We start from the raw sequence: 27492 nt of genomic DNA, 5'->3' as shown, positions 1-27492 counted from the left end.
CACCTGGCTGCTCCGATGCTGGGATAACGGGGCCAGTAGCTTGGAATTAGAGGGCAGGGAAGCTAAGCAGCTGGGATCCTTGTCTAGGGAGGCAGGCATTGACAAGGCAATTGGGAAAAAGACACAAGCCCTCAGCCTCTGGAGGCGACTCCTGGCAGGTGTAAGGGAAAGGTATCCTTTCAGTGAAGATGTTGTATGTCGTCCAAGCAAGTGGACCACCATGGAAAAAGGTATCCAGTACCTAAGGGAATTAGCCGTACGAGAGATGATTTACTTTGACCCAGATAATACGCAGTTACCCACAGATCCTGATGAAGTCCAGTGCACAAGGCCCATATGGCGGAAGTTTGTACGGAGCGCACCATCATCATATGCCAACTCCTTGGCAGTGATGGAATGGAGAGGTGAAGAGGGACCAACGGTGGATGAGGTGGCTGGACGACTCCGTCAATATGAAGAAAGCCTATCTTCCCCCCTCGTTTCAGCTGTGGAGAAACTGTCCCAGAAGGTCCAGCAACTTGAAGAGAGTATGTCCTACTCCCCACCTGTACAGGCCAGCATCTCAGCTATTAGGAGCAGGCGTTTCCCTACTCAAGAGGAAGAGTATAGGGGGTACACACAACGAGGCACCCTGTGGTTTTACCTGCATGACCACGGAGAGGACATGAGGAGGTGGGATGGACAACCTACCTCAGCACTACGGACACGGGTACGTGAGCTGCAAGGAAGAACAAACACAAAAGGGGATCCCTCCAGAAAAAGTGCAGCTCCTGTTTCCAGCAGACAGTTCCCCAGACAGAATGGAAGGCCTGATCTAACCTCCGATCCTCTTGAAGGGACTTCCAAATCATTTTTGCAACAAGTGAGTAACGTATACTATGATCAGGATTAGAGGGGCCCTGCCTCCAGCCAGGTGGGGGAAAGGGACAACCGGGTTTATTGGACTGTGTGGATTCGATGGCCTGGCACATCTGAGCCACAGGAGTATAAGGCTCTGGTGGACACTGGTGCACAATGCACCTTAATACCATCAAATTACAGAGGAGCAGAACCCATTTGTATTTCTGGAGTGACAGGGGGATCCCAAGAGTTGACTGTACTGGAAGCTGAAGTAAGCCTAACTGGAAATGAGTGGCAAAAGCATCCCATTGTGACTGGCCCAGAGGCTCCATGCATCCTTGGCATAGACTATCTCAGGAGAGGATACTTCAAGGACCCAAAAGGATATCGGTGGGCTTTTGGCATAGCTGCCTTGGAGACAGAAGAAATTGAACAGTTATCCACCTTGCCTGGTCTCTCAGAGGACCCCTCTGTGGTAGGGTTGTTGAGGGTCAAAGAACAACAGGTGCCGATTGCTACCACAACGGTGCATCGACGGCAATATCGTACTAACCGAGACTCTGTGATTCCCATCCATAAGTTTATTCGTCAACTAGAGACTCAAGGAGTGATTAGCAAGACTCGCTCACCCTTTAATAGTCCCATATGGCCAGTGCGAAAATCTAATGGAGAGTGGAGGCTAACAGTGGATTATCGTGGCCTGAATGAAGTCACACCACCGCTGAGCGCTGCTGTGCCAGACATGCTAGAGCTTCAATACGAACTGGAGTCGAAGGCAGCCAAGTGGTATGCAACGATTGATATCGTCAATGCATTCTTCTCAATCCCTTTGGCGGCAGAGTGCAGGCCACAGTTTGCTTTCACTTGGAAGGGCATCCAGTACACCTGGAATCAACTGCCCCAGGGGTGGAAACACAGCCCCACCATTTGTCATGGACTGATCCAGACCACACTGGAACAGGGTGAAGCTCCAGAACATTTGCAGTACATTGATGACATCATTGTATGGGGCGACACAGCAGAAGAAGTTTTTGAGAAAGGGAATAAAATAGTTCAAATTCTTCTGAAAGCTGGCTTTGCCATAAAACGAAGTAAGGTTAAGGGACCTGCACAGGAGATACAATTTTTAGGAATAAAGTGGCAAGATGGACGCCGTCAGATCCCAATGGATGTGATCAATAAAATAGCAGCTATGTCCCCACCGACTAGTAAAAAGGAAACACAAGCTTTCTTAGGTGTTGTGGGTTTTTGGAGGATGCATATTCCAAATTACAGCCTGATTGTGAGCCCTCTATATCAAGTGACGCGGAAAAAGAATGATTTTAAGTGGGGTCCTGAGCAACGACAAGCTTTCGAACAAATTAAGCAGGAAATAGTTCATGCAGTAGCGCTGGGGCCAGTCAGGGCAGGACAAGACGTTAAAAATGTGCTCTACACTGCAGCCGGGGAGAATGGCCCGACCTGGAGCCTCTGGCAAAAAGCACCAGGGGAGACTCGAGGTCGACCCCTGGGGTTCTGGAGTCGGGGATACAGAGGATCCGAAGCCCGCTATACCCCAACAGAAAAGGAGATATTGGCAGCATACGAGGGGGTTCAAGCTGCTTCGGAGGTGGTTGGCACTGAAGCACAGCTCCTCTTAGCACCTCGACTGCCAGTGCTGGGCTGGATGTTCAAAGAAAGGGTCCCTGCCACACATCATGCAACTGATGCTACGTGGAGTAAGTGGATTGCACTGATCACCCAGCGAACTCGAATGGGAAACCCCAGTCGTCCAGGCATACTGGAAGTGATCATGGACTGGCCAGAAGGCAAAGATTTCGGAATATCACTAGAGGAAGAGGTGACGCGTGCAGAAGAGGCCCCACCGTATAATGAACTGCCAGAAAATGAGAAGAAACATGCCCTGTTCACTGATGGGTCCTGCCGAATTGTGGGAAAGCATCGAAAGTGGAAGGCTGCTGTGTGGAATCCGACACGACGAGTTGCAGAAGCCACTGAAGGACAAGGTGAGTCGAGTCAGTTTGCAGAGGTAAAAGCCATCCAGCTGGCTTTGGACATTGCTGAGCGAGAGAAATGGCCGGTACTTTACCTCTATACTGATTCATGGATGGTGGCAAATGCTCTGTGGGGGTGGTTACAGCAGTGGAAGCAGAACAACTGGCAGCGCAGAGGTAAGCCCATCTGGGCTGCTGAACTGTGGCAAGATATAGCTGCCCGGATTGAGAATCTGGTTGTGAAAGTACGTCATGTAGATGCCCACATCCCCAAGAATCGGGCCACTGAGGAACATCAAAACAACCAGCAGGTAGATCAGGCTGCTAAAATTGAAGTGGCTGAGGTGGATCTGGACTGGCAACGTAAGGGTGAACTATTCATAGCTCGGTGGGCCCACGATGCCTCAGGCCATCAAGGAAGAGATGCAACATATAGATGGGCTCGTGACCGAGGGGTGGACTTGACCATGGACACTATTGCACAGGTTATCCACGAATGTGAAACGTGTGCTGCCATTAAGCAAGCCAAGCGGTTAAAGCCTCTTTGGTACGGAGGACGATGGCTAAAATATAAATATGGGGAGGCCTGGCAGATTGATTATATCACACTCCCACAAACTCGCCAAGGCAAGCGCCACGTGCTCACAATGGTGGAAGCAACCACTGGATGGCTGGAAACATACCCTGTGCCCCATGCCACCGCCCGTAACACTATCCTGGGCCTTGAAAAGCAAATCCTATGGCAACATGGCACCCCAGAAAGAATTGAGTCGGACAACGGGACTCACTTCCGAAACAGCCTCATAGACACCTGGGCCAAAGAGCATGGCATTGAGTGGGTATATCACATTCCTTATCACGCACCAGCCTCGGGTAAGATAGAACGATATAACGGACTGCTAAAGACTACCCTGAGAGCCATGGGGGGTGGGACCTTCAAACATTGGGATACCCATTTAGCAAAAGCTACCTGGTTGGTTAACACTAGGGGATCTGCCAATCGAGCTGGCCCTGCCCAATCAAAACTTCCATGTACAGTAGAAGGGGATAAAGTCCCTGTAGTGCATATGAAGAATATGTTAGGAAAGACAGTCTGGGTTAGCCCTGCCTCAGGCAAAGGCAAACCCATCCGTGGGATTGCTTTTGCACAAGGACCCGGGTGCACTTGGTGGATGATGCGAGAGGATGGGGAAGTCCGATGTGTACCTCATGGGGATTTGATTTTGGGTGAGAATAGCCAGTGAATAATTTTATGATGTAATAAGAACTGATCTCAGTATCTGGCGCCCAGCAATTTTCCTTGAGATCGACATCTTCAACCTGTGGACCATGGGCATGGACTGTATTGCATTCCCCAGTCACGAGCTTCAAATACAGCACCCACCAGTTCAGCACTACACATCATCTTATGTGCCCTGAGAGACTGTTCTCACTGCTGGAGCCTACTGTCATGGACTACGTGAGCTTAATGGGCATTTTTAAGGGATGGCTCATAGACTATGGGAACTGAAAGATCTGGGCATGACATAGATGGTATGGAATAAGGGGTGGATAATGTCCTGGTTCCGGCAAGGATGGGGTTAATTTCCAAGGAGCCGGCAGGGGAGGCACGTATTCCATACCACGTGACCCATGCCCCACTATAAAAGGAGCTAGCCGGGGCGGGGGAGTCAGTCGCCACTCGGGGGCAGGTTGCTGCGGTGCGGGTCCGGTGCGGGTCCAGTCGGTGCGCTTCGCGGCGGTACTGTAATCGCGTTCTTGTATTCCTTTACCGGTGTTATTGTTTTTCTTTCTTTCTTTTCTTTCTTTTTCCCTTTGTCTGTTCTGTTAAATTATAATATTTCAACCCACGAGTTTTGCCCTTTTCTGCTGATTTTTCCCACGGCTGTGGGAGTCGAGTGAGCGGCTGCGTGGTCCTCTGTTGCTGGCTGAGGCCAAACCACGACAAGTACTAAAAAGCCCAAGGCTTTCCTTTGAAGGATGCTGGGTGGAGGGGCGATGGGCAATGCTGTGCATAGGGAGCCCCATCACCCCCATGTCACCGTGCCACTACCTGGCAACGCAGCAGTCACAATGCCCCAAGGCAGGATAAAGGGGCCATCCTCCCGTGTTCCGCTGCCAGTTGGCCAGGGGGCAGCCTGAAGACATCTCAGAGGAAGTTCTTGAGGAGCTGGTGGAAATACTTGGAGGGGGTGAGGGAGGAAGATGAAGATCAGAGGATGGACGAGGCTGCTGGAGGCTCTCCGCTGCCAGATCAGCTCCTGGTAGGGCCACCTTCAAAGCTCATCTGATGGATGGAAATCCTGCTTCACCCTTTGGCAAGCCCCTGAGGAGAGGAGAAGAAACACCAACCCCTAGAGGTGCCTGAGGCTATCAGGCCTTTTCAGCGGGTTAGCAGTGGTAAGACCATGGGAATCCCTTCTTGAGGAGTGCTGCAGAGAGCTCACCATCTTCATCCTCCGCAGAGCCAGTGGCAGCAGCCATAGGAAATGGGATACAGAGAAGTTGCAAGGAGTCCCAGTGCTTTGGAGCACCTACTGGTGTCCTGCCAAGCACGGGAAGGATTCTTGCCCCCAAGGTCCATCAGGCCGGGGCATTTGGGCATTCTCGTAAACCTCTGAGATGGCTCCAGGCTGGAGTAGAATAGGGCTTGGGCATCTCCTAGGAGGCGTGACCAGGTCGTGGGACAAGGAAGCACGTCTTGCTCACATGCTCAGGGAATAGCCGATCGCCAGCTCTGGGGTCAGGAAGGAATTTTCCCCCGGGGCAGATTGGCACTGGTCCCCGGGGTTTTTTGCCTTCCTCTGCAGCATTGAGCATGACCACTTGTCAGGGCTCCTCCGGTCCATTTTGGCTAGGTTACTGCCTGCTGCTGATGCACCACAAAGATGGCCTCTCATGCCCTACAGCTGGGGGGAGGAAGGCTTTTTTTCCCCCCAGAGTGGGCTAGAAACTGGCTCTGGGGGTTTTTTGCCTTCCTCTGCAGCACTGAGCACAGCCCCTTGCCAGGGCTCCTTTGGACCATTTTGGCTAGGTGCCTGCTGCTCATGCTCCATGAAGGTCTCTCTCGAGCCTCGCATCTGGGGGGGTGAAGGAAGCTTTCTAGAGTGCAAGGGTGGGCCCCCAGGGGTTGCTTCTTGTCCCCTGTAGCATTGAACACAGCCCCTTGTCAGGGCTCCTCTGGGAAAACATATGGGCAAAAAGTATGCTTGTCATTGATACATGTCCTAATTTTGAAAATACCCCACCATACCACACACAAAAAATACTACTAATCCTTATCTCCTCTCCCTTCTTTTCCTCCATCATCATCTTCATATTCTCTCTCCTCTCCCTTCTTTTCCTCCATCATCGTCTTCATATTGTCGTCGCCCTTGCCGCCGCCCTCCCCTCCTCTCCCTTCGTCGTCGCCCTTGCCGCCGCCCTCCTCTCCTCTCCCTTCTTCGTCGCCCTTGCCGCCGCCGCCCTCCTCTCCTCTCCTCTCCCTTCTTCGTCGCCCTTGCCGCCACCCTCCTCTCCTCTCCCTTCTTCATCGCCCTTGCCGCCGCCCTCCTCTCCTCTCCCTTCTTCGTCGCCCTTGCCGCCGCCCTCCTCTCCTCTCCCTTCTTCGTCGCCCTTGCCGCCGCCCTCCTCTCCTCTCCTCTCCCTTCTTCGTCGCCCTTGCCGCCGCCCTCCTCTCCTCTCCTCTCCCTTCTTCGTCGCCCTTGCCGCCGCCCTCCTCTCCTCTCCCTTCTTCGTCGCCCTTGCCGCCGCCCTCCTCTCCCCTCCCTTCTTCGTCGCCCTTGCCGCCGCCCTCCTCTCCCCTCCCTTCTTCGTCGCCCTTGCCGCCGCCCTCCTCTCCTCTCCCTTCTTCGTTGCCCTTGGCCCTGCCCTCTTCTTCATCATTGTTGTAGCCGTGATCTTCTCTTCTTTGTTGTCATTGTTGTAGTCATTGTCTTGTTGGTCATCATCATCTTCCTCCTCTTCTCTTCATCCTCATTGCCATCTTTTCTTCATTGTCATCATTGCTGTCTTCTCTTCTTTGTCATCATTGTCTCAGTCACCTTCTTGGTCATCATCATCTCCTTCCTCCTCCTTCTTTTGTGTGTGGTTGGTCGGTCCTGATCCTCAATCTTCACATTCTTGCTCTTCAGGAAACAGGGACTGTTTGGCCTGTACTCCTGTTGCTACTTTCTCTACTTACGCTTTGCCAGACTGCAAGGCATGTTTCTTCTACCTGAACTGGAGAATACATCAGACTGCTCCTGGTTACACATGTGCATTGTGTTGATCCTTGTCAGCATTGGCTCCGAAATGGATTCAGAAAAATAACATAAAATACCATAAAATAAAATCCTGTTTCCACTTGTAGACGGTGTGTTGTGTGTCCTTGGAAGTGTTTTTGGAGCTGAAAACCCCTTGGCATTTCAGGCAAATAGTCTCATTATTCTTCAACTCATGCTGAGCGCAGGGAATAGAACAGAACAGTTATGCTATCATACGCCTAGCATGATAGAATAATCATGGAACTGTCTGGGTTGGAAGGGACCTTTAAAATCATCGAGTCCAACCATCAACCTAACACTGCCCAAACCACCACTAAACCACATCCCTAAGCACCACATCCACCAGCCTTGTCAAAACCTCCAGGAATGCACCAAAAGCTAGGACCTAGGTCTGAGGAGCACAAGACCAAGACATAGGAAGGAGACAAGGGCAGTGACGGGCACACCTACAACAGCGCCCAGGCAGGGACTGAAAGCCCCAGGCTGAGCTGAGACATGTCCCCTGGGCCCCTGGCAGGACACGGTTGGGGTGGGGGTCCCAGGGGAGGCCAGTCCCAGCCACTGAGGTCTATGAGCACCCACAAGACCCCAACAGAGGCAGACTTGCACGGCTCATACGCTCTCCTGTAGACACTGATGGTTGGCCGCTTTGGAAACCAAGCATTGGGCCAGATGGACGTTCTCTCAGAGGGACTACTGCTGTTCTCATGCTCTTTGCGTTTAGTATGTTTTTTCCAAGGGAAACAGCTCAGAGGTTTGGACTTTGTGTGTTCATACGTAGCAGAGATGGACAAAAACCTCCCTCAACAAGCGCCTTCTGAAGGATGCAGTGAAACGTTGTTGGAGCTGAGGATACTGGGATCCCACCAGCATCGGAGCATCATCTCCCTCCTCCTACTTCTTTCTTCTTCTTTTGTGTGTGGTTGGTCGGTCCTGATCCTCAATCTTCACATTCTTGCTCTTCAGGAAACAGGGACTGTTTGGCCTGTACTTCTAACTAACAGACAAAAAGGATGCACCATAAAACGTTCCAAAAATGTGCTTCAGGTCTCACCTGCCCAATCACCGCAAACTACAAAACTGAAGTTTGTATGTTTTATTACTGTTAAGTCCTTAGAACATACAGAGAACAAGTATCTCAGTTACAGAATTGATGATACATCATCCCATGTGAGACCAATACATTCTGATTGATAGTATTCACTTAATTACCAAAATTAAGTTATTGTTTTCTTAAAACTAAAACATCACCTCATTTTTGGTTAAGATGTTCTGGACTAGTCTTGCCAAAGACCTGAAACTACATCAGGATTTTAAGGTTAAATGCAATCAGCTCCCCACAGTAATATTAATATATGTATACAGTATTTTGTATGGTTTATGCATATGTACACACACCAGGAACATGCAATAGCTGCATGCAATAAAAAAAAAAAAAAAAAAGAAAAAAAAGAAGCCACCAATTTCTTGCAAAAAGCAGGAAGGGAAGAGAAGTGGGCATGAAGGGGAAGTGGTACAAAGATAGTGAAAAGACAATTAAAACACCTCCACCAAATCTGGTCTTAATTATTCTTCACTTCTATTACCTGCTCTCTGAAGCTGACTTTGTAGCTCACCCCAAATCAGCTCACAAAGATTTCACCACAAATTTTAGTCCACTAAGCTGTAAGTATTAAGCAACAAGGGCTTATGATCCATTCAGTTCCCACAGTTAAAACAGCTGTAGGCCAAATAAACCTTTTAGGTATCAAAAGCATATCTATTTTGTCATGTCAGTACTTCTCTACATAAATGATACAATTCTTTGAAGAGATCACACTTCTTAATGATTGCCTCGAACATCAAGCAAAATACTGGTTTATTACATAAGATACTCATACACATTTGTTTGTTTGTTTTCTCCAATTCAACAACGCATGCCCCAAGGCTGCTAGCCAGATACTACTTGGACAAGAAAAGCTCTTATTTTGTTAGCACAGAATTGCAAGACTCTTCCTGCAATATGTCAGTCATTTTATTTATTAGTGGGAAACACTCAGGATTCTATCACCCCCTCAAAAAGCATTTAACAAAATGGTGCAAAAGTTTTCTCCCGTCAAACTCAAGCCCTGGAAATTCTGCAGAGTTCTTAAGAAATATAGAATTTTAAGAAATTAACATCTATTTTAGAATACAAAAGAAATTTTTTAAGATTTTTCACTTTTAACTCCTATTTTATAGCTCCTGAAGATGCTTCAAAACAAAAGAAAGTATCAAGGTTTACATATTACCTCTATTTTTCTCCTTACATGGCTTAAAGGACATTGTAAGGAAATAATTACCCAGTCCAAGTAGCAGCAAATTCTAGCTAAAATCTACACCTGAACCTTCAGCATAAATTATTTATTCTACCACACCTCCACATAATTCGTCTACATAGAAATTAACTCCTAATGTCTAAAGTGATGCTGTTTCAGGGCTTCACGTGATGACCGAGTAGCTGACCTTAACATCAAAAGCATGATGGCATTACAAGGTATCCATTTCATTCTTTACTAAGATTATTTCTTTTTTCAACCCTTCATTTTTAATCTTACTCCTAGCTGAATTTAACACAGCGAAGCAGAGAATTGATATACAAGTTGTCTTTTAACACAATCACTAAGGATTTCAAATTAAGGACACATTTTTAGCAGATACAGTTAAATTAGAGAACATTTAACAAGCAACACATCTGTGATCCTCTAAAGTGACTCAGCTAAGTTGCTGCATTCTGCTTGCTAAGGACGCGAAATCACAGTTTCTACTGTCACAACTGTGATGTACCATTACCCCATCACCCATCTCTGCTGAAAAAGCACTGGTAAGATTGTGCTTGCTGACTCAATTCACTGAATGAAAACCATTAATCCTGCTAACTAGAAATTACATTTGGCCCTGTAAAACATTTCAGCAAAAGCAGTTATTAAAACATATGTTTAAGTAGTATGGTCTGACAAATTTAAAAATGGTGAAGCCTTAATACATTCTTTCACTGAATGAAGGCCTAGAACAATAGTGTTAAACTCACTTTGAAAAAAACTCATGGCTAAACACTTGAGAATTTATGAAAATTAGAATGCATCACATCAAGAAAAACACATTCTAGCACAAATGCACCAAAAGGAACGCCTAATCCATCTGAACTTAAGAGTTTAGTAATTCACAGATCTCAGCATTGTTAAAAAGGTCAAATATTTCTTTCTCAACATACCAAATCTATAAAGAACATCATTCATCTTGAAAAAGTCTAACATGCAAATAACAGAAAAATACTTAAAGTTAAGGATCTGTGTCATAACAAGTGGACCACTGCTGCATTCTACCCAAGTATCTGGCCCTGAACACTATCAACAAACAAAACCCCAATCACTCTGCATCTGGCCTACTTAAAACTGCAAAGCTGATGAAAAACATCTACTAAAAATAATTACAACTCTATTGACTTATAAATAGAAATAAGCCTTCTCTCAATGTTTGATCGAGTAATAATCCTGCAAAATACTAGGATACCCAGAACAAAATGACAGCTCTTACAGCGATTAACGCTCAACACAATCCTACATCACATTATAAAAGCCAAGATGACAAACATACATAATAAAATGTACCGGCAACACTGTGCAGAAATATCACAACAGCCTTATACCTCTGAGCACAATAACATGATTAAAAAAAAAAAAAAACAAAAACAACAACTCTTTCTTCAAGTTTAGTATTTGTGGTGAATATTTTCTATGTTAAAGTCAATCACTGTATCTACTTACACCTGACTACCACGAGATTGGGAACTGACTCAAAGTTAGCCCTTCACCAATGAGTAACTCTAACTGCTAGCACAGATCAAACTGCTGTAAGCTTAACCAGCTCACTCTGCAGACATGGCCCTTAAGATACATGCAAAACATTACATTTCACGAATGAATGACCGACTTCTAATTCGGGTGCTGAAATCGGGCAGCGCCTCTCCAAAGTCGCCTAAATGCAGTCCGACGCTAAAATTAAACCCTAGCGTAACGTTTTTCCCATAATGGAAACCACAGATTTGCACGCCCTGGTTTGCCCACACCGTTATCAGCAGGACGCACAGGTCCCTGTACCTCCGCGTGTAGATGCATCTGCATAACCAGGACCTCAGAAAGAGGGGGGAAAGACAATCCTCCTCCAACCTGCAGGTCCCCCAGCAGGAGAGGTGTCGGGCACGCAGGAGACCGGACCTCAGGAGAGGCAGCCCACGCAGCTCCGCCGATCGAACATCCCCCGAGTCCCCCATACGCCCCCATTCCCGGAGAGAGGACCCCCGCCCCGCCCGGCCGCCTCCCGCCACGTGACCTCCTCCTTCCTCCTTCCTCCTCCTCCTCCTCCTCCTCCTCTCCCCGCCCACCGCCGTTTCTCTCCCCCGCCCCACCAGGACAGCGGGGGACGCACCGGGGCGGGGGGGGAACGGGGACGACACGACACACAAAGCCGTGCCTGAGGGAGCGGGCCGCCCACCGGGCCCCCCACCTTCCCCTCCCCAGGGAGAGCTGCGGCACCGGCGCGGGAGGAAGGGAGGGGAAGGCCGCAACGGCCTGCGGCGCTGCACCCCCTCACCACCACCACCACCACCACCACCACCACCACCCACCGCCCCCCCGCGCGGGCCGCCCTCGCGCCGCTCCCCTCAGCCGCGGCCTCCCGCTGGAGGCGCGGCCAGGCCGCACCTCCGCCGGCAACCCGCCCCGAATCCCTCTCGGCGTTTTCCCTCCCCTCGCCCCTTTCCCCGCCGCCGGGCGACGGAGCGGCGGCGACGATTTACCTCGGACACACAGCTCCGGCCCGAGGGAAGGAGAGGGCCCGCACCGCGGCCGGGCAGCGCCGCAGGCTCCGGGGACGGGCGGGGCGGGGCCTGGCGCGGAAGGGGGCGGGGCCGAGCGCCGGAGGGGGCGGGGGCTGGCCGGGGAGGCGGGGCTCAACCCACCGACCCCTCCGGCGGCGCGGCGGCGCGGGGTTTTGAACTTAATTAAGGACGAGGGATGCGCCGCAGTGGCTCCGGGGCGGGAGGGGGGATGTCTCGGTACCCCCCCGCCGCTGTCGCTGCCGGCTCGGGCTGCGCCACGGCCCGGCCCGGCTGTGGCGCAAGGGCTCAGGGGTCGAGCAGGCAGAGCGGGGGTGGCCCACGCGTGGCCGTGTGCCCCGCGGTGGGGGGCTCTCCTCTTTAAATGTGGGCGCCCCCGAGTCGTGGTGAAGCAATCAAAACGGGGAGTGAGGCTGATTATCTGCGGTTGGCCTAAATTCTGCCTGAGCTCCTGTGCCTTGTCATAGCAGAGACCTGATATTTACTGAGATTAGCAGCAGGAAATCCAAGCGTGGTTGGCATCATGGTGCAAATGCGACAGAAACTCAACCAACCGGCCACTGACGAAAACCATCCTGTCCTTATCGAGGCCCAAAGCTTGTCAAACGCTCATATATATGTCGTCAGGTTTGCAGTTCAGTGTTGAAGGCCAGATCCACGATACACCTCTTCTAAAAAACAAAACAAAACAAAAAATCTACAGACATAACATGCTCCGCTGTACATATCAAGTTATACAGAGGAAAGAAGAGCAAAATAAAATTCATCACAGCGGTTGCATTAGAGCAGGGAAGCAGAGGAAGAAAGATTAAAGGAGAGGTCTAGGAAAAAAAGCTGCAACTATCCAGCTCGTGGTCACCGTTAAAGAATTTCACCACACTGTGGGTACCTCTAGGTTTGCTTTATTAACAACTCAGAGTTGGGCCATCACCTCAGTCAGTGGCAAGTGGCTAACAAAATACATCTATATATATGATTCTACACAAAATTACATAGTTGATATTTCTGTCTGGCAAGCTTAGTGTTTCTTTAAAGTCTCCCAGTTCTTCATTCTTCAGTAGTTCCAAAATTTCATTAATTTTCAGCTGACTCTTATCGTTCCATTCCAGTTCCTCTTCTGAAGTTGTAGCTCAATGTTCATATTGTCTTTAAGCACCTCCATTCTATTAATTAACCTTATATAATTATATCTATTCTTCAACCATTCTATGATTATTCTCAAAATATATATAAAGAAAAGTCTAATCAGGCCTAAGTTACTTAAATCACCTAAAAGCTTATTTCTTTTACAGTCACCCACCCCATCTTGCCTGGCTCCACAAGACCGCACACATCTTCAGGATCCGTGCACAGTGGCTGCAGCAAGGTGATGCTGGCTGCTGGGGTGTTCAGCCTGGAGTTAGAACAGAGCTGGAAACAAGTACCCTAAGCATTTATTATAAAAACCATTATGGTGAATGACAGCTGAGGTGAATGGCTTCATCTTTGTTCCACAAACCCAGAACCTGAAATAAAATGTCCTGTCCGCTACTGCTTCTCATCAATGGGAAGGGAGAGGAATTCCTTTAGGTGTGAGGAAAATCTTGCAAGATTTTATTTTTTTTTTTGCTAATCATGTTTTCTTAATGAAAGTCTGTTAACACATAGTAATTTTATGCATTTTTATCCTTTTTACCTATGTTAGTTTACTTTGCTTATCTTTCTTTGTTTTTTTTTTTTTTTTCAGAGTTATTGTACTAAAGATCACCTCAGGCTTTCCGGCAGGCATCTGTTACTTTTCATAAAAATGCAAAGAGAAAGACTTTTGAATCTCAGTGGCAGGCTGCATTTGAATTACCTGTCACCAAATAGTTTTGATACAAGTTGTTTAACACATTACAAAACAAAAGCAGCAGCCCTCTGTCACTGCATACATTGAAAGAAATATATCCTGAAATAAGGTGTGGCTGGCATTTAGATGAACAGACTAGGAGCATAATTTGTGAAAATACACGAAAAACCACTGTTATTCGGGCTTCATGAGTGGTTATCAAACTATTAAAAAGACCAGTGTTACATCTTGAAAATATAGCCAAGCTCAATAAAGAGAAGATAGCTTTCAGCTAACTAAAGCCTATGCAGGCTGTGTGTAACCATTAACATCACAAGTAAAGCAGAACTCTCTGATGGAAGGAATTGTTATAAACCAATAAAGTGATACGATAGTTATAACCAGCTGGGACTTAGGCCTGATAGCCATACATACTCACAGAACTAGGTAGCTGGATGGTTCATGGTAAAAAGGAGATCTGGCTGTAAGGAAAGGACTGAGTAGAAGGCGGTTAGTTTGTAGCTCCAGAATGGCTATTCTGTTTTGTAGTTATGCTAGATATAGTATTAGAAGAATAGCAAAAAAACCCACCAGACCTAAATTTCTGAAAATGTAGAAGTAATGTAAAGTAACACTGAGATCAACAGAGAACCCATCTTCTTTAAACTATTCGTATCAGCTAATGCAACTTGTCTCCCTCCTCAAGCTTCTCGTCCTGTTGACAGCTCTTCTAGAGTGCTGGTGAGAACTGGGAGAGGTTAACCTGTAGAGAAGAAGAGAGCTAGAGGAAGGGGTGGTTGGCTTTAAAAGGAAGACATGATGCAACTATGGAAGGGAGGGGGAAAAGGGATTGTGGATCAGAGCTAGGAGAGAGGAGAAATCTCTGTCTCAAGACAACGAATTGATGTATGAAGATTTGTCAGTTTAATGTTTGAGTCCCTTCCTCCTTCTAGGAGGCCTATCTCCTCTATTCTGCTAGCTTTGTCAAAATACCACCTTATAGAATCTCACTGAGGAGAAAACAGTGTTTTTTCTGCTTTTCCTTTTCTTCAGGTTGTGTGGGGAGGATCCTGATGGGTGAAGAACTCTCAGTTCCTACTGCAAGGAGTCAGAGACATCTTGTCTTGTATTATTCAAGGAAATTCAAGTAACGTTTGTTGAAAAGACTTCACTAAGCTTTACTAAAAATAGTCAGTAATTAAAGTGCTTAGCACAATATACTAAGGCTATGCTTTCAAATCTACTGAAATTCTGAGAACCAAAATATCTTTTTGTGTACCACACACAGTATTATTGCTGGATGCCTTAATTTCAGACCATCTTAGTGAGCTAAAGGACACCTTAATTTTAGGAGCTCATAATCAACTTCTGCTTTTGGATAAGAAATTGAGAGATTTATGGATTTACATTCAGTAACCACTCAGGTAACTTCAGACAGGTTACACCATATAGAAGTTGGCTTTGAAAGTCCTTATTTATGAAAGAATTAACCAAGCAATCTCGTGATTGCAATGTTGTCCAAAGAGAGGAGATTTAGCAGTGCAGACTTGGAAAAAAATCCGCTGAGCATGGGCTAATGGACTAGTTTTTTCCAGGCTGTGCAGTGGTATTTTCCTAACCTTCAGTGGATCCGAACATAGGGGAGGACAGACAATGGTTAGATCGCGTAAGGACGGACTCTGCAGTTTCTTCAGTAATGCTTTCCTGACAGAGCCACGTCTCTCTGTCCTGATGCTGAAGTTTGAATGTGAGTAACTGAGCTGTGTGTGCAAGTAATGGAGTGCCTGCTCCACCTTCCAAAGGAGTGGAGCAGGTTGCACGTAGGTCTCGGACAACATTCCACTTAAATTGTTACCTTGGACTGTGTTCACATGTGCCTATTACAAGGCATTAAGGAAAGAGTGTCTGTAATCTTCTGCAGCAAGAGAAATGGAAAGAGAAGCTCAGGGTCAGGACTCATAATTTACATCCTAAAGCCTTCGTCATTTGATTTTCCTCTGCTTCTGTTTAAGTTCCTATTTTCAGTCTTTAGGTCTGCTCCACAGTTAAAAAGTGTGTGGCAATAGTAGGTTCTTTGGCAGAATAAGTAGCCAGCAAGCAGGACAGGTTGATATCTGTGTATAGTTCTCAATATGCTTATTCTCAGCTTGATATTCTTTCTTTCTGACGAAAGACCATTAGGGTTTGCTACTTCTTTGAGGGCTGAAGGAATCCTAATTCCATATTCAAAAGCGCTATCGCTACTTGACAGACAATAGGGAAAATCTAATTAAAGCCATTGGATGTAAATGGCTTTCTGGATTCCTCAGCTTTAAGCTGTGGCAGGGGTAGGGCAGGAGGGGTGCCAAATATGCCTGAGCTCTTCCTAATGCTGCTCTGTAGAAAGAGGATGTGTCAATCTGCAATACTGGTGGAGGGGACTTTGGGAAGGAGCAAGAAGGCCTTCTTGTCACTTGGCTTTACCAGGGGGTAGATTGCGGTACAGAGCTTCCTAGCTGGTGCTGGAACTGGAATATGGGTAATCTTTTCAGCGTGTTCCTTCACCCAGGGCAATTAGCAGGTCTAAAGGCAGGGTGTCTCAGTTCAGGCAGGGCACTGCTCTTTGCTGTCCACAGTGGCTTTGGGACATCTGTTAATTGTTCTCACAGCAGCTAATGCTCTGAGGTGAAGCCTGGGCACTGCAACAGTTATCTCTAATATGTCTCATTACATCAAGTAGATGGCTGTAAGATGAGCCACTTTCTGATGTAAGAGTCTCAAGTATTCCTTCCTGCTCTTTCATGCTGTTGTAAACAACCGAAATGAGTCAGTTGGTTCCTGCAACAGAACATACACAAATAATCCTGTAATTAAACATAGGGTCTAAAGATAGACAGTAAGATGTACAAAGTCATTACGCTCCAAAATCTCCTTTGAAATCAAAGGAACTCATCTGCTTAGATACATTTAAGGATGTGGTGGTGGGAGGTTCATATTCCTGTGCATGACTGGTTCTCAAACCTCAAGCTGCAAACCTGTGACCAAGGACATCCCTAGGTAGCTGAGTTAACAGCTCTGCTTCTCTGGCTGGTAAGCTCTTACTGTCTATTTCTCCTTCAAGAAAAGTGAAGTAGGTTGCACTGGGAGTGACCAGATAACATCCCAACTGTCTTATCTCTTTGGGAGGTAATAAGTATTTCTACAAAAGAGCGGGAAGAAAAAGAGTCCCTTGACTGAGAAGTTATGGAGTATAGAGTTCAGATTCTCACCTAACTTGCCTGTTACAGTTTAGTCTTGGAGCTGATGTTAATGCTTTCTTCCATGACGTGGTTCAATTTAAGTGAACCGGCCAGTGTAGGAACTGTAAGCTCACCCTGTGGCAAGAAAATGACTAAGCAAAACTGAGAGCCAAACTCCAACCATTTGTCAGGCATTGAAATAAAATGCATTCTTTGTTAGATCTTTTTCTTTTTTTTTTTTTTTTTTTTTAGGATGACGTGATGGTATTAGCGCAAGCAGTAATTGCTGCTTAATATTCAGCGCAGTAGCTGAGCAGCGCCGTTCGGTGTATTTCATAACAACACCACATTAAATGGCTGATGTGCCACTTCTGCAGGCACCCTTTGCACGCCGTGAAATTAGGTACTTCGTACATACCTTCATTTTCTCAAATGCTAAAAGCCCCCAAATTTCTAACAGGTGCACGAATCAAACTTTATAACCCTCTGCTCTAAAAAGAACCTCTCCTGCCCTGGGAAAGAAACAATCCAAAAATCCCACTCTCTCTGATGTTAATGGGAGCATTATTTGACTGAAACCCGCAGCAGTTTGCCAGTCAGCTGAGTGACAGAAATGTTCTTCTCTGAGCTCTTGCCCGTCATCAAAGCAAAACAAATCCTAGCTTAAAGATAAGAGCTTATTCACTTGGGAGGAAGAAAGAAGTGCTTGTGCTTTAGTTTTAAACAAAAGACCACTTTGAATTTCGGTTGGCTTTTGGAAAGTGCTTCGAGCATACAGAATGCTGCCGGGCCATTTCACAGCTCATATTTCATTTTTTTGGCTGTGCACGCTCATGCTCTGCCTCTCTGCAAACTCTTTTTCTTTTCCACTTCAACTGCCTTATCTTTCTAATGCATATTATTATTTTCTATTAATTTTCCCTCATTAGTTCTTCTCCGCTCCATCTACAGACACCCTGTGTCTATACATGACTTTTTCAAATTGTGCTTCCTTTTTCTTTTATATCAAGCCTCTGCCCCAGGAAAATTGCTGTCACCCACAGTTGGAGTTTATGAGTTCAATGAGAGAAAAAATGAGCAGCTTCAAACATTTAATGGAGTTTTTACAGTTTCTTTTCCCTAGAACCTAATGATAAACCCTCTACCTGTACCCAAACCAATCTTGCTATCTTTATCAAAAACCTTCTTTATGCAGTCCTTATAGGCATCAATAATTACCCCATTTTTAGCTATGTTTTTGTGCACAAACTGCTATATATACGCTCTACTCTTAATCTGCTTTATTCTCTTTTATCTGTTTTTATGTATTTCTGGGCTTAACTCTCCATGGATTCCACCTAAACAAATTCCTTTATGCCTAGAAATATATCTAGTAAAGTTAACCTTAGCAATATGTGTATACGTTTGTAGGACCAAATGACCATCTGGTAGTTTCATGAAGCTTAAAAAGAAAGACATTTTTTTTTTTTTTCATTCTTGTGACCAGACTTATTGAAACAAAAATGTTTAAATGAAAAAGGAGAAGTAAAAATTACAAAAATATCCCAACACACTAGGCTTAAAGTTTTAAGTATGACCTTTTGATATGCTTTACTCTGCCAAAAGAGGAAATATGTCCAGATTACAGTAGAGAAACTGCCCTGTAAGCAAGACAGGGTGTTTCACCAAACTGGACTTTACCCAAGAAGGGTTCATAATGGTCATTCTGCAAAGCCCGAGACAGTACACCAACAGAGTTAAGTACAGTTGCAGCCTTCAATAAACAAATTTAGAGTTATGGTATTAATAGTATGACTATCATCATCTTAGTAGACAGTCAATAACTCTCAGATTTTAGACTTACGTGGTTAACGATGTAGTACTAACAAGAGAGTAACTATTTCCTGGATAGTATGCATATGTGTGAAGTCCTTTACCCTCAGTTATGCTCAATTACATTTTCTGAACATACATAAGTATACTGAACTCTAAGGAAATAATGTATATTTAAAGCACTGTCAGTTCTAGAATGGTTGAAAATACTGACATATTGCTTAAGCAAAAGGGATATTTAACAAGCTGTTTTGACAAAAGCTGTTCAAAACAATTTGAAAGGGGCCCTGAAATAGATGCTGTCCATTTTTTTCATCTTAAATGGCCTTGGGGTGAGTAGGTCCCTCTAGCCCTGGTTTCCTCCTCCCTTTTCTCTGTTTTGTTTTAAGGATGTTCTAATAGGAACACCACTAACACCAAATACATTGTTCCTGTCTGACAAACATTTTTCTGAGTAGAACATTTGTGGGGAATTCTGAATAAGTGGATGAAAAAGTACTAATTCATGTAAATAAAATATAAGACAAACAATTATGCAAGTGCCAAGGAAACCTGAAAAATTCAAATGACTAAACCTTGTACTTTATTTTTTTTTCTCCATGCTTTAGCACATGATCACATAAGTGGGTGTCAGGTTTTACAGTATCTACAGTCCTTTGTCCCAAAACAATATGCAGAAAACCAGCACAATAAACTTCAGAATCCACCTATTAATCTGTGATCAAATTTAATGAAGCTTGTGTATTCTGTTCTTTTAAAGCACTCCTAACTGAAAGATGTCACCTACTCCTTTCCATCTCTTTTATTGTTCCCACAGCTGCAGTGTCTTGTGAAATTCCCACGCAGTTTGGCTTTGCTTTCTAAAATAATATACATGGACCTCATATGATGTACCGGGTGCATTTTCAGCTGAATCTGGCTAGGTGAGTCACTCTAACCTGAGAGGCCCCTTTTCAAAGCCACTGTTCAGGACCTGTGCTGGCACGGCACCTGCTTTTTCAGATCAGTCCCTTGCAAAGCCCCTTTTGGCTTGAGGGGGATATGAAGCCTATCGCAAGGTGCACAGTAAGAATCTTCCAAGCAGCTCAGAAATGTAATGGCTTCTGGACGGGTACAACCGGGACGCTGGTCCTTTGCAACAGTCCCACCAACAAACTCGGGGAAGATGCTTTTTTTGTTTCTTTTTTTTCGCCATCAGCCGCTTTCTGGTGAGTGCAGACCAGAGACCAGAGGCTGAGTGACGGTCGGGGCGGAGAGCTGGTGTGGGTGAGCCGCAGCTCGGCCCCGAACGGGTGCCCAGCGGGGGGCGGAGAGGGCTGGCGGGGTGTCCCGTCCCCCCCGGCGCGATGCGCAGTTCGCGGCGGCGGCGCGCCGCCTCTCTCGGGGAAAGGCTCCCGAAGCGCTTTTTCGGGGGCGGGAAGCCAGCCCCCTCTTCTGGGCAACCGGCACGCTGCACTTTTGTGCTCAGGCAAGCAAAGCCGAGAAAGGGCGGGCGATGTTTCGGCCGAGCCCGGCGTGGCGGCGATCGGCGCTTCTTCCGAAAAAACGGGTTCAGGCAGCCGGGGCGGAGACATTTCTCTCGTCCGTGCTTGGAAGGGACCATAAAAGTGACCTGTGGTTCAGCACGGCAACAAACGCTATCTTGCAAGAAAATACCGCCTGTCTCATCAAGCAAATGATATCCTGGGAAGGATGAAATTAATTTGGCCCTGAAAATGTAGAAGTTGGATGCTGGAGATGAGATGAAGATGCGGAAGAACAGCATATGCTGTTCGTTTGGTTGTCAGCTAAGCTAAAACACTGCTCTATTCGTGTTCTTAGAGTTCAGTCTAGCAATCCTGAACCATTCCATTATAGAGAGAAGGAAAAAGATGTCTACAAAAGTTAAAAAATACCATCTGACGCGCTACAGCTGTATTTGAGCTACCTCTTTTAGAAGCCTTACAAAAGAAAAAGAAATATTATTTCCAGGTTTTTGTCCAGGATTGTTTCCTTCTCTCCAGGAAATAATTTTGTAGGGGGAAATCATTGTTTTGTGTAGCCATGTTTTTGTCAGAGACAACAATTTTGTCATCTGTATCACAGTGGACTGCAACTTTCTAAAGACAGGGCTGGATGCAACAGATCGAGCTCACATGCATTACAGACATGAAAGGATTTTTAGTTAGTGAAATGTAGGTATGAAACATACTGCATTTCATAACAATTTGAACCCATGTAGATAAATTTAGATAGATAAACTAATTCAGCAGGCGTCAAGAGCATTATCTTTCTTCACATATTTATTAGAGAAAGATACTTCATATGTAAGAGTAGACACCACATTTTATTTCCTTTTATGCTGAGGTTGCATTCAGCTGTAATTTATTTGCAATAAATGGTTCTGCAACTTTAAAATCATACAGATTATTATAGTGATGTATTTTGTGTAATCTTATACCGGTACATATTGATACAAGTGAGTGAACACCATTTAATAGACAGTATATACGTAAGAGAATACCAGTTAAAGAAGGGATACCCAAATCACCAGCTTCAAAATTCTAACCTTAGCTTTAGAAAATGAAGGTTTTCTAGAGATTAAGCAAATGTTGATAATAATTTTTATTTTTAATTAAGAATTCTTAAACTGGATGACTAAAATTCCTAAAAGAAACTACTTTGAGTTCAAAGAGACTGTAAACATAAAGTGTGGATAAGTTTCTCAACTTTATGTTAAAGCTAATTATTTCCGTTACAAAATAATGTGCTTGGTATAGCTGCCTAAAAAGGGAGAGAGGCTGCTCGTCTAAGGCTGTATGGAGCTCTGCCCAGAAATGGGGAAGGAAATTTTTCAGTCTGTGACATGGAAACTTAAAACCATCCCTCATTATGGTGGGAAATCCCACCCGTTAGGTAGAGACCATAGAGCAGCGCAAGCAGCTGTGGGCTGCGACCTCCATCGCTGACTCTGTGGGAGCTGGATTTGATTTTTTGAGATATGTTTTGGCTAGTAGGTCATTTAGGTACATTTAGGTTCATTTAGGACAGTCAATTCCCTTTCCAGCACAAAGGAGAAACTCTTGAATCGTCATCTCGTGGCACTGAGCCCACAAAACTGTGTCCCCTGTGGGCACAGGCTTTGATTTTGAACTTCCACCTTATTAACGATTGGCGTTGTTGCCAGGGTTGTGACTTCATTCACACAAGCCTCGTTTTCTCAGGAATACCTCATCGAACTTCTCTTGAAACCCTCCTGCCCTGGGCAGTGTTGCGTCTTGCCCCACGCCAGGCATCCAGGGGAGATGTGGTGGGTGCGTCGCTCCCAGAGTGAGGGCTGATGGAAAAGATGCCTTCCTCCCAGCTCCGCTGACTTCTTTCCTCTTGTTTATGGTAGGACCATGCTGCAATTACTACACATTTCCCAAGTGCGTTCACAGTTGCACGTTACAACTTCCTTGCTGGGAATTACTGTCTTGTTCTCTTTCTGTGATTGCCCTCGAGGGAAAGAAACATGCACGCAATTAATGGGTGATTATCCGGCTCCAAGCTGGCACCTGTTGCTGCACAATGGCATTGGCAGCTTAAGCCTTTCCCACACCGGGCAGCAGCTCTGCCAAAAGCTGGTGTCTAATCACATGTGGCAGCAGACAGTGTCTGCAAGCACGGTGGGCACCCACGCACATCACCCCCAGGCCTTCAGGGTTCTGCGGATGCGTTGGCCAGTGAAGGGATGCGGAGGGTCATTTATCCCAGGCTCATTTCAGACCTTAGCAAGATTTGGAAACCATCTGCACCTCTGTTTTGTTAATCACTGCGTTGGCAGAGTGGCACTCCTGGGACCTTCTTCAGGGATACAGGACTTCTTAAAAGCCACTCTGTTGAGCTGTTAAAGGTGCAGACCAAGTTACTGTGTTTGAGGATGGTGATAACTAGATTTCAGGGGGGCTAGAAGAGGGACTCCCAAAGGTGGACTTTTCCTGGAACAACAATTTAGCAAGTGCAGCATCAGATGAAGAGCAGAATAATTAACTTACTTTTGCACCAAATAAAATATTCAATTTGAAGACTACATAGTGACTCTTTATCAGGGAGTGTAGTGGTAAGACGAGGGGTAACGGTTTTAAACTGAAAGAGGGTAGATTTAGATTAAATATTAGGAAGAAATTCTTTACTCTGAGGGTGGTGAGGTACTGGAACAGGTTGCCCAGAGAAGCTGTGGATGCCCCATCCCTGGAGGTGTTCAAGACCAGGTTGGATGGGGCTTTGAGTAACCTGGTCTAGTGGAAGGTGTCTTTGCCCATGTCAGGGGGGTTGGAACTCGATGATCTTCAAGGTCCCTTCCAACTCCAACCATTTTATAATTCTGTGATATGAAGGCTGCAAAGGCCACACTTAATGCAGTTCCAGGACAGAGACTGAGAGGCAGGCACAGAAAGGCAGTTCACAGAGATAATGCCAAAAGGGGGTTAGACAAATTAATAGACCACAGGTCCACATACAAATAGTCAATCAGCAATATGTAGAGACCAAATTTTATTCCCTTTTATGCAGAAGTTCCATTCAGCTGTAATTTATTTGTAATAAATGGCACTGCAACTTTAAATATCCTACAGATTTTTATAGTGAGGATACATAAGGATCTGTGAATGGAGAGGTGCACAGACATACATACTCCTCTATCGCTAAATTCTTTCATAAATATCTGTAGACGTGCGCTCATCCAAAAGGTGTCAAAGAGCTCGAGGCTGCAGTCAGAAGCAGTGGACCATGTCCCAAGCACCAAGTTACAGCCTTCAAAGGCAAGGTCTTGGCTTCCAAAGGAGAAAGTCTTTCTCAGACAAATGTTTATTTTAAAAGCATTATCTGCCTGAGCCTCGCTGAAGAAGAACTAGGGTTGGTTGGTTTGTTTTCCTTCCAACCTTTGGGATCTAAGCCTAGAATTTTTTAGCATGGAACAAGTAATGGGAGCAGTTCTGCTCTGGTTAAAGCCAGTGTTTGCCTTTAGAAAGCGATTTCAAGTGAAGCAAGCAGTGGCAAACACTGGCAATCACTGAAACGGGGGGATGTATCAGGGCCAAAGTAAGCTTGCTTAATGTTCTTGTGACCTAATCCATAAATGCAACCAGCACCTCTCCCCTTCCTAATTTTTGAAGACATAACTTATGATACATTTAGGGCTAATTAGAAAAACATTTTAATTTTTTGAACTGGTGGTGAAGTGTGAACTAGTTCCCTTGCATTTTGTTAGTTAATCCTGAAAGTCAATGAGAACAGTTCACTTGGCATAAACACAGCAGCGCTGTCGCTTTTTGAAGGGGGATCAGACTGCATCAGGCATGTGGCAGCACACTTGGAAGAGGAGGATGGTAACTGCAACAGTGCAGGTGAGGTACAAAATATAGAAAACGAGGTGGGCCTCCAAGGAGTGCTGCTACTGCAAGAGGAAGATAGTAAACCAATACCTCAAAATCAGTTCATAACTGACTTGCTGACTTTTGAGCTGCATGCAGATCTCCCAGAGCTTGTTGTTGGGATCATTTCAACAATCAAAATGAAAGCATTACAGCATATTATTGGCTGTGCCCTAAATTCACAAAGGTAACAAATACAGCTGGGAGACCAGCTGACAAGGATGGCGACGTCGACAGAAGTACAGATAACAAAGCAGCAAATCATCAGAGAAGAAATTATTCTAGGGCCAAATAGAAATGTGTAAGAAACTTTTCTGTTAAACAGGTACCTTAGTAAAGAGGAATTCGGATAAGCATGTTTCATCAGACAGGTCTCATAAAAAAAGGCAATCAGGAAGGGGAGCTTTAAAAGTGATGGCTAAGTCAGAAAAGTGTGTTCTACTGATATATCAGTAGTATCTACTAACAAAGAAGACAAAGCTAAGCAAGCCATGTATTGATAAATTACGGCAGTGTTTTCGTAGACTGTTCTGCTTACGACCTAACAAAAAAGCAATAAGGACTTGAAAATATTTGTTTTTACTGATTGAAATCCTGTGTATTGGGCACTAGTACAGAGTTACGGTAAGACTGAACTTTTCACATCTCATTCACAAGTGATGGGACGGGATAGAAAGCTGATATTTCAGTTGTGGCTTGGTTCTACTCTATTGTATTTTATTATAATTACACTGGTTTGAGAGTGAAATTACTGATGAAGTGGCGCATGATTCCCATGTCAACATAAAACCTCTACAAACAAGGATTTGGTCTCTAAAATACACACATCACAACATACTATCCTATCATTTACATCTGACAAGACATATCCAGTGTTTTGGTTGGCCATCACATACAAGGGAATAGCCAAGTTTCCAACAGCTTCACTTTCCAAACTTTAAATCAGACTTCAAAAGCTGTAGAAATGCAATACAGGACTATGAAGTCCTATACATACAATATCAAATCTTTTGAGAAGGAAGAACTGTGGGTGCAATTATTGTTATGCTAACTGACATAGTTTCTGGAAATTGCCTGGGATTTGTTATGAAGGCTTTAAAAATCTTTTCCATCTGTTCTTTCTCTGGGTTATTTTAGGGTGCATTTATAGAAATACATCCACAATATACCATGGCCACAATTCATAGATAATATTTGAAATATGCATTTCCACTCTAAAGCTGTGTTTAAAGTAATATCGACACTGATTTCCTTGAAGAGGCTTCCAAACTAATGCTAGGACTGAGAGTGACTGAAGACTCAGACCAATGGTCTTGGCTAAATAATAGCACGAGGAAAGAAAAATTCACTTGGTCATTAGTCTCAGAAGAGTGAACATCGTCTTCCTGTTCAATGCAGATCTCAAGCCTGGGAAAGGACTGAGTTTTTCTTCACACAGGCATACTTCAGCAAAACAGGATCCAATCCACGGAAATACCCATCCTGCAAGAACTGATCATCTATCCCACAAAAATTAGGAGGCTGCACATCCTGTGGTAAGAACAGGATAGCTATTACAGGTTAGTTATTAGCTAGCCAAGATGCTGACACCATGCAAAACACTCTCACTGCAGTAAGTCTTCGGCTGTGGACCAGTTAAGTACACGCTTTCCTCTTGCTGCTTGGTTATCCAAGAGATCAGGCACACCAGATATTTTCTTCAGCTGCTTTTCAGGATAGAGGTGCTTATAATACTAATACGTAATTGAGATGTAGTCGTTCAAGTTGAAGACGAAAAAAATCCCCAGAGGACCAGGGCTCCGAGTCATGGTTTAGGCAGTAGGAGTGTGAGACACCTGGGCTGCAACCAAAGATGTCATTTTTAAGGGGAAGCAGTAGACCTCTTTCTGGAACAGCTATTGCATGTTAGGCACTGAATTTTGCAAGCAATGCTAACCCCATCAACAAAAACTGTACAGCAGGCTGAGGATTGATGCAATCTCTAAAGTGCTGTAGCCTCATCTGCAGGAAATCAACTTTGTGAGCGAGTGGTGAAGGAGTAAATACTAGAGACATTCAGCTGACAATTCTGGAGAAATTATTTTTTTTGTTTATTTTTTTGGATGCTATCCATAAGCTACTGCTAAGTTTCCATCACAGAAGAAGGGAAAGTGGAGGGACTTGTAGCCGTTTGGTTTTGTCATGATTAAAGGCATTTGTGCACTTCTATTGAGAGAGATGATTTTTTTCCTCCTGGGTTTGCCTGAAGTCTTAAAGAACTTTAATGTTCCCATGCACTGCTGAAGTTCCTGCAGAGCTGTGGTGCCAAGAGGCTATCTCCATACCCTCAATAAAATTTCAGAGTAGGAGCGGCAAGTTGGCACAAATTTTCCTTAGACTGTGGAGGATGGACATTGCTCCACCTCTCTGGAGGACTTCTACAAGCAAAGCAATCGTAAAATATAATTAGAAGCTGGCAGGATCTTGAAAAAAATCACATTCTAGTCTATCAGAGTTTGCTTTTACAAGGATGTGTATACAAGAAAAGAGTTGCATTCCCCAGCCCTTGCTCTTAAGCCCAGGACTAACGTCTTCAAGCTACGGGTAGGATGTGTGCGGCTGCTCAGTTCTGTGACAATGGCTCCATTTCTCAGCCTCAGCTTCTTCTTGTCCTCTGTCATCTCCGAATATAGTGTTGAAGCAAATTGTTATTTTTCTTTTTAGACACCAGATGTAAATCTAGGCATGCAGCCAACTTCATGTATCCTTGAACAGAAATAATAAGACAGACCTTCTGGGAAGAGCAAGCGAGGAGCTCAAAGGCCAGATACACTTCCAGCTGCATTTATGTTATGCTTACACAAGCCTCAGCACCCACAGCAAAACTAAAAAAAACCATTGGAAAGTACAGTTAAGCCCAACTGCAGGTAGTTAGACTATCATCACAGAGCAGCAAACTGTTATCAATGCATCGGTTGCTGAAGAAATGCCAGCAGCCATCATCTTTTGCCAGTCATGCTAATCGCAATATTAAGTGCAGCATCACGCAGAGTGGAGGGTGACATGTCATCCCCAGAGAGTGTGCGAGGAGCATCCAGGCCCAGCAAATGGCCCTTGGGCTGCTGAGTTCACTCCACCCCATTGAACTGTGAATAAATATCAGATGTGGAGGGAAGGGAATGAAGAGGAGAGCTTTATTTGCTCATGTGTGGACGGAGAAGAAAAGCAGACATGTCCTCTCTCCACTTGAAGAGAAGCCTTGTGGGACAGATGAGGACTAGAGGCTGCTGCTACCAGTCTCTCTGAAGAAATGAAGTGCACAGTGT

The 27492-nt window shown here is 45.2% G+C and overlaps 1 protein-coding gene across 2 annotated transcripts in view; it reads right to left on the bottom strand.

Annotated features, from left to right (window-relative positions):
- The window catches only part of STARD3NL (STARD3 N-terminal like), a 52348-nt gene extending 40362 nt beyond the window's left edge, over positions 1 to 11986 (bottom strand). For both annotated transcript variants that reach the window (XM_082479826.1, XM_082479827.1), the window contains exon 1: positions 11916 to 11986. The gene's annotated coding sequence lies outside the window, so the exon portion shown is untranslated. The remainder of the gene's footprint in view (positions 1 to 11915) is intronic.
- Positions 11987 to 27492: the final 15506 nt, after the last annotated feature.

This window comes from Vanellus vanellus (assembly GCF_965231255.1).
Source record: "Vanellus vanellus genome assembly, chromosome: 2".
NCBI lineage: Eukaryota > Metazoa > Chordata > Aves > Charadriiformes > Charadriidae > Vanellus > Vanellus vanellus.
This window is presented reverse-complemented; position numbering and strand designations above follow the sequence as displayed.